Here is a 13,552-nt window from a genome sequence, read left to right as displayed (position 1 = left end):
TTTTAAAAGAGTGATTTAAATTTTTAAAACTTTTCTTATTTGAATTAGGCCACATGTTTTAATAGAGAGTTTTAAAAATTTTAAAACTTTCCTTTTTTAACCATCCTCATGTTTTAAGAAAAAAAAAGGAAGATAAGTTTTAAATTTTAAATTTTCTATCATCATGTTAAAAAAGGAAATTTTATAAGAGAAGTTTTAAATTTTAAAACATGGTTTTAATTTTTAGAACTTTCATTTTTTAACTCCTACTTTAGGAAAGAGAGCTTGTAAAATTTTATAAGAGTTTTTCTTCTTGTAAAATTTTATAAAAAAATAATATTCCTTTCCTCTTATGGGGGTCGGCCACCCTTGCTTGGTGCCCAAGCAAGGTGGCCGGCCATATTGAAAAAAATAAAATCATCAATTAATTTTTGGTGATTGATTCAATCAAGACGAAAGAAAAGGAAAATAAAAAGGGAAAAGGAAAAACTTAGAGGAAGATTTTAATTTTTGTAAAAATTCTTCCTTTATTTGCCTTGGGCAAGTATTATAAAAGGAGTGAGGAGGCTTCATGAGACACAACTCTTATTCTCTTGCTTGGAGATCTCTTGGTGGTCGGCCCTCTCTCTTCTACCTTTCCCATTGCTCTCTTCTCCTTGGTGGTGGTGATGGCCGGATTTTGGAGGAAGAGGAAGAAAGCTTTTGGGTGGTGTTCATCTTGGAGGATCGTCGCCCACACAATGTCCAAGCCGAGGCGAGGAATACGGCAGAAGATTTCGAGGTCATTAGTTTACAAAGAGAATGTATAATTAGCAATTATTTTCCGCATCATGCTAGTTATTTCTTTTGTAAGAATTCCAAACACAAAAGGCATTAGATCTAGTTTTTCGAATTAGTTTTTCGAGTTTGTGTTTTCTTCTTTTTCGAATTTGTGATTCGATTGTTTTTTTTGTTAACCTATAGTTATTTAAGGAAATTAAATATTAGTTTTCCTTAAAAGGCTTTGTCTAGGTGGTGGTGGTTGCTCCCATATCCAAGAAGGCCATGTGCCTCGCCATGCAGTTCTGGAAGCCAATTTTAGAAATTAATATTTAATGGAATTAATAACATAGGTGGATTTAAATCAATAGTGTTAAGTTCCGCTTGCGATTCAAATCGAAACCATTAAGAACCGATAAGTTAAATTTGGAATCAATGATGTTAAGTTCCGTCTGCGATTCCTAATTTAACTTTAAAGAGCACAATAGGTTATTTAAGGAAAGGTTCGACACTTGTACAAAAAATTTTTGTATAGTGGAACTGGTACGTTTTCCTAGGACTAACCAACACTTTTAGTACTTTAAAAATTAATCATAAAATGTATGTCTTTAAAAGTACTTTAAAAAAATGTTTCTTAGAAAAGTACCTTAAAATTAATTTTAGAAATACTTTTATAACTTTACAAATATTTATTTAAAAAAAATAAATTTTAGAAAAAATTGCTTTAAAATGATAATATTTTTTTCAAATATTCTTATTTAAAAAATACTCTTAAAAATAATTCCTTAAGTTGATTTGTTCTTAAAATTTTTAAAAGTTTCCTTAGAAATTTTGTTTGAAGTAATGATTTCAAACCTCTCCCTAAGTCTGAGATATACAAAGCATTCAGTTTTTTTTTCATTATTGTCTGCATTATTTGTATGTTTACATTTCCATTAGCCTATTTTTTAATGAATGCCAAAGGTGGAGGGTAAGGGTTAATGTAGTAAAAAAACAAATAAAATAATGTAAATAAATTTAATCATTTGTTTGTTTTTTTGTCTCAATATTATCTTTTTCTAACTTTAATCCAGGTTATCATTACATCAAAAAGGGGGAGATTGTTGGTGCAATTTGCACAAATGATCTAACTCATATTTTGATGAATGAGAAGGGGTTTAAAGTTAGAGTGTTTTGTTGTCTAACCTTTCTACTAAGTGTGTCGAAGTTGACTGATCTGAAAGACCTAACACCAGGCAAAAATCCAGCTAGGTTTGCGGGATTCGATAGCTGGTGGGAAGTCCAGATAGGTTCGCGAGGCCCGATATCTGGCGAGAAGTCTCGTTGGATCCATGGGACCTAATAATCATTGGAAGTCCAAATGGGTCTATAAACTTGACAACTGGCAGGAAGACCTGGTAGGTCAAAGGCAAGTAAGTGACTGCAAGTGGTAAGTGAAAGTAAGTAACTGGAAGAGAGAATCCAGTGCGGACACATTCCCTGTTGACGGAACTATAGGCATCAGTCCAACTTAAGTCCATTTGGGAAACCTAATCTGAGACTTTGACTAGATCCTAGTCTCGGGGAGACAAGAACTAATTATTACACATATTTTATTATATTGTGCTAACTTTGTTTTGCAAGGTAAATGCGTTACAATGTATACTAAAAGCCTAGCTTTTTGTATAAATATTTATTTTGAAATGAGAATCACATTGGTCAAATGTCTGCATTTAGTTAAATGCATTTGTCCATTTAATTTATATTGTAGATAACATGGTGTGTGGTGTCACGCAGAAGATCATGTTATCAGTTTCTTATAAATTATAAATAGTAGCTCACAACCAAGATGGATTGGGACAAACTATTGGAATGGTTGTAGTGTAATTTGGTATTAGTTTATCTTGACTATAAAATTACACTAGTACACTATGTGTGTATTGAGCAGGACCATTTGAGGTTGTTTCTTTTATACTGACTGCATAAAAGAACAGAACCTCTGTTATTATGGATGTGCGTACTCTTAATCCCGATATAATAACAAGCACATGTACTTAGTATTTATTTCTTTAATTTATCAAAGGGTGAGATTTATTCGATGAGATATCCCCTTGCAGAGCTCATAAGGATTGTCATGTAAACCCTGCAGGTGGACTTAGTTCCGACATAACAATGAAGTTGAGTGATACTACTCTTGGAGTTAGATGTTTATTAAGTGAGTTGTCAGTAACTCATTTAATTAATAGGCATACGATATCTTAAACACAGGGAGATTAACGCACTCATAATAAGAAAGAGCCCATATTGTAATATGGGATTGGTGCGGTAGTTCAATAATAACCCTTTAGTGGTATGGGTTATTATTGATGGACTTGAGTTAGACGTTCGGGCTGAGCACGGGAAGCCCAAGTCCATCAGGAGGCCAAAACCAATTCCTCTTCTAGGTCCCTGTTGTAGCCACTTTATAATAAAAAACTCGTATCCAACCAAGTCCACTTCTTACCCAAGTAATGGGACAGCCACATCCCTGGTTGGTGCCCAAGCAAGGGTCGACCAAGCTTTGCTTGAAGCCCAAGAGGTGGTCAACCATGCCTTGCTTGGTGCCCAAGCAAGGGGCCGGCCACAAAGAATTAAAATAGAGTTTTAATTTTTTAAAATATTTCCTTTTATAGTCATCCTCCAAGGGATTTAAAAGAGAGATTTTAATTTTAAAATATTTCCTTTTATAGCCATCCTCAAAGGGATTTAAAAGAGAGATTTTAATTTTTAAAAACTTTCCTTTTATAGTAATCCACAAAGGGATTTAAAAGAGATATTTTAATATTAAAATCTTTCCTTTTTTTGTAGCCATCCACAATGGTTTAAAAGAGAGATTTTAATTTAAAATTTTTCCTTAATTGTTGCTCAAATAAGGGCCGACCACACATAATAGGAATTAAAAGGAAGGTTTTAATTTTAAATCTTTCCTTTTTTGCATTTACCAAGGATTATAAAAGATAGGTAGATGGTGCCTTATGGTATAACACAACCTAAGTCTCTTCTTTAAATCCTTGTTTTGGTCGGTCCTCTTCCCTTTCTATTCTCCCCATGTTTCCTTTACCAAGGGCCGGCGGCATCAAGAGGCTCTATCTTCTTATGGCTGGTTGCTTGGAGGAGAAGAAGGAGAGAAGGAGGCTCCCTATTCTAGCATCCCTTAGTGGCCGAAAGTCTTGGAAGCAAAGAAGTGGTTCGGGTGGTGTGTCTTGGAAGATCGTCGCCGACACGACGCCCAAGAGGAGGAGAGGAATACAACAGAAGATCAAGAGGTCTATTGAAACAAAGGAAAGGTATAACTAGTTAATTATTCCGTTGCGTATTAGTTAGTTTATTTTCTTTGTATAGATCCTGAAATACCAACACAAGAGGCCAGTGATCTTGTGCTTCGATTGTGGTCTCTATAGTTAAACATAAGGTTACGGTAAGGAGTTTCAATAATCAATTTTTTTGAAAGACTTTGTCTAGGAAGTGGTGGATGATCCCATACCCAAGAAGGCCGAGTGCCTTGCCAACGACCTAGAAGCCAATCCTTGAAATAGATATTTAATCAACTTCTGTAATATGGTTTAACTTCTGATGAACACATCGGTTGGACTTGGATTAATAATTTTAAATTTCGTTTGCAATCCAAGTTTAACTTCTAAAAAGCACATGGGCTGCTAGGAAAAGTTTTGTGCTTGTTCAAATTTTTATACAGGGAAAACAAAATGGAATTCTGAGTAGCGCCAACAATTGGTATCTGAGCTAGTTTTATGCCTCTGTGTGTTTGGTTTTTAGTTAAATTATGCACTTTTCATACATAAATTTACCAGGATAATAGTAGGATGTGCAAATAGATTAACTCTGTGGTTACAGGCATCCTAGTTCCAACTATTATATCCCTATTGTGTTTGTGTGTGATTTGAACCCTTGGGTATGTCGAGGGAATTTTATGTGTGTGCATGATTGTAATTATTAAATAGAGTAGGATTTGTATTATTTTTAGGATTTTACATTCTATTCGATCTAGATTACATGTACATTCCCTTGTGAAATATAGGATTGATATATGTAAAATTTTATTTTTGTCGTGCATCGTATCCTTGCGAGGCATGGTGCTATTTGAGGAGCAGAGGCACAGCGAAAAAGGAAGCAAGATAGACGCGATGACATGACCCGTTGGCGGCAGCTTGGGTTGGTGGTACACGGAGGACAGCTATGGATGAGGTCATAATAGTTGGAAAATTATTTTTCATATTTATTTCCTTTTATGCTGTTTATATGTGTTGTGTGTATGTGCATGTTAAAATTCCTTATTTTAAATAACTAAGTGGGAGAGGAATTATTTAAATTCCACGGTCTCCATTACTGATTTGTAAGTGATGCATTCAAATTTGTGCGTTAGTTTTGAGTGCCTTCCTCCACATCAAATGAGTTTGTTTAAGGATCACTAGATCAAACTCCCTTTATGGATAATTATAGGAAATTATTTAGGTTTGTGTGATCTTCTCCATCTGAAGGGACACAATCTTATTTAATGGACTAAGTATCAAGTAATGGTATACACTTAGGCACATTTAATAGTATCCTCCCCATTGGAGTCACTGTTATTATTTGTGTGACCGAAGAAAAATCAACTATTAATTTTATTTGTCATAAAGTTAGGTTGACAAGATAATAAAATTAATGGGTAAAACCCCCTCTTACAAATATTTGAATTTGTATACGTCCACACTATCGTGGCATACAAAATTCATGGTGTTTTGAGGTGTTGGTGAATTTAAATGATTTTGTTTGAGGAATCAATTTTATTTTAAATTCTAAAGTTTTGACCAAATATTTTGTGATTCTTAGGATTTCAAATGGCTTTCAATCCTCTTGCTATTATATTGGAAGAAAACAAACTTACTGGTACCAATTACATTGATTGGAAATGAAACATGGGCATTGTCTTAACTGCTGAAGGTTACAAGTTCATACTTTTTTAGATCTGTCCAAGCGTGCCTAATAGCGATTCTAGTGAAGAGGAGATTGAGTATCATAAGAAATGGGTCAGGGCAGATGAGATGGCGTGGTGTTACATTTTGGCTTCTATGTCAAATGTGCTGCAACATCAACATCAGGTCATGCCTACCGCTTATGACATAATGCGCAATCTCAAGGAACTCTTCGGACACCAGAATCAGGTTGCTAGGCAGGAGGCTATGAGAAACTTGATGACGACCACCATGACTAAGGGGATACCCGTAAAGGATCATATCTTCAAAATGATGGCTCTTTTGAATGAGATGGAAGTCCTTGGAACAGAAATCGATGGGGAAACCCAGGTCGATATCATCCTCCAAATGATACCTAAAAGTTTTGAGCAGTTCTGCCTGAACTACAACATAAACAAAAGGGTTTATTCGTTGGTGGAACATCTGATAGAACTTCAAGCTGCAGAAGGGCTATTTCATCAAAGTTCTCAAATTCATATTGTTGAAAATGTTTCTGCTTCTAAGCCAAAAGGCATAAAGAAGAAAAAGAAACAAGTTGGTTTAGCAAAGAAAGTGAATCGATCTCTAGGGACTGGGTCGCATGCAGTGTGAAGAAGCCGAAGGGCAAGTGCTTCACATGCAAGCAGTCTGGACATTGGAAAGTGGACTATCCTCGTAGAAAGGAGAACAATAAAGGTATATCTTATTCTCTAGTGGTTGAAACATGTTTAGTGGTGTTATCTACCGGTACCTGGTGTGTAGATACGGGAGCCACTGATCATGTCTACAATTCATTGCAGGGATTCTAGGAAACTCGACGACTACATGAAGGAGAGATTACCATCTACATGGGTAATGCTATAAAAGTGGCGGTTGTTGTAGTGGGAGATGTTTTTTTATCTTTTGAAAGAAATAAAACATTGATTTTGAGAAATTGTCTTTACATACCATGTTTTATAAAGAACTTGATTTCAGTTTCTAAACTATTTATGGATGGATATTTTATTTCTTTTGATGACAAAGTAGTTGTCAAGAAAAATTGGGTAGTTATCTTTTTTGGTACGTTGGTTGGCAATTTATATACTCTAAATCCAATAACTCCCACGATACAACAAATAGAAATTAATAACACATCTTCTAATTCTAATAAGAGAAAGCAACCTTCGGAAATAAACCAAACATATCTTTGGCATCTAAGGCTTGGTCATACTTGCGAAGCCATGGATTCAAAGGCTAATAGTCGATGGACCTTTGGGTTCATTAGTGGTGAAAAATTTTCCAACCTACGAATCTTGCTTAGAAGGAAAAATGAACAAGAGACCTTTTAAGGCCAAGGGGTATAGAGCCAAAGATGTGTTGGAATTGGTTCATTCTGATTTGTGTGGACCTATGACTATCAAGGCAAGAGGTGGTTTCGAAGATTTTGTCTCCTTTATAGACGACTATTCAAGATACGGTTACATTTACTTGATGCACCACAAGTCTGAGTGATTTGATAAGTTCAAAGAATACAAGGCTAATGTGGAGAAACATCATGGTAAAGGTATCAAGACACTACGGTCTGATCGTGGTGGCGAGTACTGTTGGTTCAATCAACCTAGGTTTTAATGTGCGTGTCAAAGAGTTTAAGTTAGGCTTTCATATGTATTTAATATATGTATAAGTCGTGCAGGACTTGGAGAAACACATGAGGAACTTGGTGCAGTCAAGTATGGAAAGCTCATCCAAGGGCTTGGATCCTTGAGTCGGTGAAGGATGGTGTGGAAAACATCTGAGGGACCGCCGGACGAGGAGCAATGGAGTGGAGCTGAGGGAAGTGGACTTCAAGGCAATTTGAAGGATGGCACGGATAGGAGCCGCGGGCTCGGGTGGATCTGAGGGACGAAGGCCGAGGAAGAGCACTTCAAAGGCAACTACGAGGATGAGTGTGTGAGAATGTACTGGGCCAGTCGATTGGTCATTGGACCAGTCGACTGATCCTATTTCACAGATGCACAGAATGATTCTGTGCTTGTCAACAACGGGGACCAGTCGACTGGTCATGGGACCAATCGACTGGTATATGCCCGTTGGCAGAAATTGGCTTTCTACAAAGAGCCGTTGGGTGTGTCCAACGGCACATCAGCCAACTGGTGTGTGGACCAGTCGACTGGTCACTACAACAAAAACTGCAAAAGACAACACCCCTACGATAACGGTTTTAAGAGAAAGCGTTGCGTATTTGCTCAAAGACAACGGTTTTTGCGAAAACCGTTGTCTTTGAACTCCCCATTAAATATAAAAGACAACGGTTTTAGAAAAACTGTTGTCATTGAGTGACTTTTTTTTAAAATGACGACACTTTTTACAACAGTTTTATAAACCGTTGTCTTTATCCACATTTTTAGCGGCTACGACAACAGTTTTGAAAAAATCGTTGTAATTGAATTTGGTCATTTCCCCCCGTCACTGTTTTCCTTTCCCTCGTTGTTTTCTTTTCAGCACCGTGTTTTTACGTTCCCAAACCTAAGCCATTTATCTTTTCCTCTCCTCATACGACGTTGTGCTCCTTCTCGTTTCTCGGTGAGCGGCGGCGTTCTCCAATGGGCTGCCGAAGATCCAGACGTACGGGAGGGAGAAACCGGAGAACGGGATCTACCACGACGACAGCGCGCCGCCGGTGAAGGCGAAGACCATCGATGAACTGCACTCCCTGCAGAAGAAGAGATCAGCGCTGACCACCCCCATCAAGGACGGCACGCAGCAGGGCAACGCTGCCTTCGCCACCATCTCAGAGGAGGAGCGCTAGAAGCTGCAGCTCCAATCCATCAGGTAAATATTTAATCTCCAAACAAACATCTCTTTCTCAATAATAAAAAAAGGGGGAAACATCCATATTCCTTGCTGGATACTGGTGGGCCACCGCCGGATCGATTTTTCTAAACCTAAAAGGAAACAATTCTTGAGAACAAGAAGGTGGAATTCAATCTTTCTCCCACGTTTCTTGTAATGAAATCATGCTATGCGCAGTGATTCATTGGCGTCACTGACGAGGGAGACAGGGCTGAAGGTGGTGAGGGGCGATCCGGCCAGGAAGGCGGAGGCGACCAAGGTCGCCGCCGAGCACCACCACTACTTGATGCCGACCATCAACGTTAGCGACAGTGCCCTCAAGTTTACCCATGTCCTCTACAACCTCTCCTCGCCCGGTATCTGCTCTCATCTCCTCTTCATCACTCAAATCATCACATTTCATTCTCATTGAAAGAATCATGAATTCCTTGTATAACTCTACGAGCAAGCCATAAAACATGAACATGGATCATTCATAACATCGACCGGAGCCTTGGCTACCTTGTCCGGCGCGAAGACTAGCCACTCGCCGAGGAGCAAGCGCGTCATCAAGGATGAAACCACTGCCAATGAGCTTTGGTGGGGAAAGTAAGTCCACACAACTAATTCATGATCCTTCCATTGATGGTTCCTTCTCAAAATGTATGTGCACTATTCACGCAAAGGCTCACCGAACATAGAGATGGATGAGCACACCTTCCTAGTGAACAGGGAGAGGGCTGTCGATTACCTCAACTCTTTGGATAAGGTACACATGCACATCAAGTGTTTGATGTAATTCCTCATAGATCCTAATATGCCATCTGAATGATACAAGGTATTTGTGAATGGCCAATTCCTCAACTAGGATCCCGAGCATCGAATCAAAGTTCAAATTGTCTCTGCAAGGGCCTATCATTCCCTGTTCATGCACAACATGTAAGTGGAAAATACTACTAATAAGAATGCTAAAGATGCTCTTCAATTCTACAGTTCGACAGTTATCCAGATAAGTTATCTTTGCGTTGGTTCTGTTGATCTCTAGTAGTGAATCATAGTTGTGTTAGTAGCAGGCTGGATCATACATATGCATATATTAGTGTTAGAGAGATAACTATCTCCTCTTTCTCTCCTTAATGCCAAGGGAAAACATGTAAACTAGAAGAAGAAAAACTCTCTTTTGCATGAAATAATTGGAAGGATCGTAGGTGCATCCATCCTACGCCTGATGAATTGGAGGATTTCAGTACTCCGGACTTCACAATTTACAATGCTGGCCAGTTTCCATGTAATCGATACACACATTACATGACTACCTCCTCCAGCATTGATCTTAATCTTGATAGGAAAGAAATGGTCATCCTTGGCACACAGTATGCCGGGGAGATGAAGAAGGGTTTGTTCGGTGTGATGCACTATCTAATGCCTAAAAGAAACATTCTCTCCCTGCACTCTAGCAACAATATGGGCAAAGATGGTGATGTTGCCCTCTTCTTTGAACTATCAGGTAAGTGTTGGTCGGACGAGATTCTGGCGCATCACCTTCCCATTGCATGGTTACTATACTGCCCTTTGCAACTTAACTAGAAGCATTCCATGTGTAAATGTGTAGAATTATGTTGCACTGCAGTGTTTTCGCCATATGGCTTCTTTGTTCTTATGACTTTTGCTTCGTTGTTTTAGGCATAGGGAAAACTACTCTGTCTACAGACCACAACAAGCTTCTTATTGGTGATGATGAGCATTGCTAGAGTGAAAATGGTATTTCAAACATTAAAGGAGGTTGCTATGCAAAATGTATCGGCCTATCAAAGGAGAAGGAACTTGACATTTGGAATGCCATCAAATTTTATGAACACACTAGGGAAGTAGACGACTCTGATAACTCTATTACAGGTGATTAACAAGATGAAACAAACTTCTTGAGTGAATTGGTATTGTGTGAAAGGGAATCTGGTTCAATGGAATTGTTAATGTTGCCGAGAACACTCGAGCTTCATATCCAATTGAGTATATTCCTAATGCGAAGATACCGTGTGTTGGTCCGCACCCTAAGAATGTCATCCTCTTGGCATGTGATGCTTTTGGCGTGCTTCCACCAGTTAGCAAACTTACTTTACCGCAAACAATGTATCACTTCATCAGCGGTTACACTGCTCTGGTGCATAGTCCATTGCATCAAGCACATCGTTATATCTTGGAAAATGATGTTGACGTTGATCCTTATATCGAGTAATTCTCTTACTTATTAATATTTATTGCACTATTCTTACATTTTAGTAATTAACCTATTAGTATTCTATTAGTTAACTTATCCCTAATCTGTTCATTAGGGATAAGTTCAGATTTGTGGATCCACAAACCTTTCCAGTAATGCCATATGTATCCAAACTTGACAAAAATGAAAAGACTGAATACTTGAATAGCTAGGCAAGTGTTTTGGCTGATAGGCTGAGTGGTGCAACAAAAAATCAGCTAGTTTTGGCACCTCACAATGTTGGGTAAATAAATATTACAATTTTATTTTTAATAGATTTATTTCAACAATTCTGTTGAATTTATGCATTGACTCTATTTTGTGCATAGTTGTCATTCGATTTTGACTATCATCGACCCTTATGTGGAGATGGTTTATTTGTTCAATTCATTTAATCATCACAATCGTTATGAGGACTAGAAATATGTAGTGGATATGTGAGTACATATTTGTTTTTTAATTAAGCATTTAAGTTAATTTATTAATCATACGTCAACTCTTGTTGTACAAAGGAGCTTGAAATTGTTCAATTCGAACAAGCAAAGGAAAGAGAAAAAGAAGCCTATGTGGGAAGTCGTAAAGGTTTGTATATTATATATACACACATATGTTTACATGTGATTAATTTAAAAATATTTAACTGTGCATTATTCGTTGATAATTTTTTGTTAACATAGGGTCCTTGACAACCTGATGCTAAACAATGTGGGTTTTATGTGATGAAATTTATGAGAGGAATTATTGAAGGAAATGCTACCGGTGAGAGGGATTCACTTAGCTCAATGGTAATATTTGACATATTCTCAATTTTCTCAAATAATTTCTTTTATTTGACTTTGCTTCTTCATTACTGATTTTTTACTAATATAATCTGGGTTTGTTAACAGTTCATGAAAACAATTTACTCCAACGAAGAAATTGACGAAGTGTGATCCGAATGGGCGGATTGCGTACTAGACTATATTCATTACTAGGTATAAATTACTAGACTTCAAAAGATGGTTGAACACTTTGTTTGTGACTCCATGACTTATTGATTTTGATTCCTTAGTGCTAATAATTTGTTTGTTCACAGCTAGCTATCTCCTTTGCTCAATACTTCATTCTTGCATTCCTACCATAAGCATAATTAGCTGACATTTCCCTTATTTATTGCCTCTCTTTGTGGTCCAAAATTAATAATGACTGGGTTGTGTGAGTAGCTGACATCTATATACTGCAGTTTGATTTCTTAATAGTTTTATCTATATACTTTTGCTTGGACGAGCCGTGTAAATTACCCGTGAATTACACGTGCATTGCACCTAAATTTGTTAGATTTTCTCTTTGTATTGATGAAATGAGAATGAAAAATCTATTTTTCCAGCTAGAATGTAGTGAATGTTATAGCTCTTAATCTACACTTATTTGATTGACACTTTGGTCCTTTTAGGTGTCCTATGTGTTAGCTAGAGCCCTAGAGCCAATCATTTGATGATTGTATTTTGGACTTGTTGTATTATATTCTATATAAATAAAGGCATTTGGTTTTGGTTATTATACTTACTTGTATTGGTGCCAAATAAACTAAGTATAATAACGTTCTTGAGTAGAAGGTTCTTACCTATATCAATCGATTGGTTGAATCGATAGTGAGATGATATAGGGAACACTACTCTAAATCATTCCTAGTCGAGTATTAACATTCAGGGACAATGTTAATGCAATAAGACTAGCATGTAGGTCAACTCGATGACTTGATCTCACAAGTCATGGGTATAGAGATATCAATTTGACACATGGGTATACATTGGAGAATGTATACTGAATGACCCGCCATGAGAAAGTATCATGGATCGTTATATGAGTGTCATATACTTTCTCATATGGCTATTAGTATGACTACTAGTTCTTAGACGTGAAGTCACCATGGTTCCCTACATAAGGAGTTATGTACTTTGATTTCGTCAAACGTCACCCGTAACTGGGTGGACTATAAAGGCGATTACTGGGTATGTAACAAATTATGCAGAGGGATGTGAGTGATGTAGATGGGATCTATCCCTCCTATATGACGGGAGAGACATCGGTATTCTTGATAGAGTGAGACCACGAAGTGCATGGCCATGCCCAAATGAGTCAATATGAGATATTGAGCTCATTTGATTGAGTGAGTCTACTTGGAGTTCAAGATTTAGATTGATTAGAGGATGGCACGGTCTATGCCTCACATTGATCAATCTAGATGTCTAGGATAGAAGGACACTTGTCATATATTGTGAGGAGTCACAATTAGTAGTCACAAGGTGATGTTGGATCTCAACATTCTTGTAACTTGGGTAGTAATGATGTATTGCTAGATACCGCTCATTACTTATGTTTCTAAATGAGTTTAGGGGCATTGCCAACGTTACAAGAACCTATTGGGTCACACACAAAGAACAAGTGGATGGAGATTAGGTTCATATGATGAACCAAGAGGAATAGATTCATTTGATGAATCAAATTGGATTAAGAGTAATTCTAATTGGGCTAATTGAGTTGGACTCAAGTTGATTCATGTGTTCAATGAGTCTAATTTAGATTATGACTCATTGAATAAATTTAATTAAATGAATTAGATTCATTATATTAAATTGGCTTGAATTAAATGGTTGGATTAGATCAACCATGAGAGAGATTAAGTCAAGTTTGACTTGACTTGAGAGGAAGATGAAGAGTCAAGTTTGACTTGACTTTATGCCACCTCATTGGTGAGTTAGTATTATGTGGACCAATGATGATGCTCCACATCATC

At 37.3% G+C, this 13,552-nt stretch overlaps 1 pseudogene; it reads left to right on the top strand.

Moving 5' to 3' along the window:
* The window catches only part of LOC122029154, a 65,363-nt pseudogene extending 54,608 nt beyond the window's left edge, over window positions 1-10,755 (top strand).
* Window positions 10,756-13,552: the final 2,797 nt, after the last annotated feature.

The sequence above is a fragment of the Zingiber officinale genome, chromosome 10B, assembly GCF_018446385.1.
Source record: "Zingiber officinale cultivar Zhangliang chromosome 10B, Zo_v1.1, whole genome shotgun sequence".
In the NCBI taxonomy this organism is placed as follows: Eukaryota; Viridiplantae; Streptophyta; class Magnoliopsida; order Zingiberales; family Zingiberaceae; genus Zingiber; species Zingiber officinale.
Note: the sequence above shows the minus strand (reverse complement) of the source record. Positions and strands in the feature narration are given on the sequence as shown.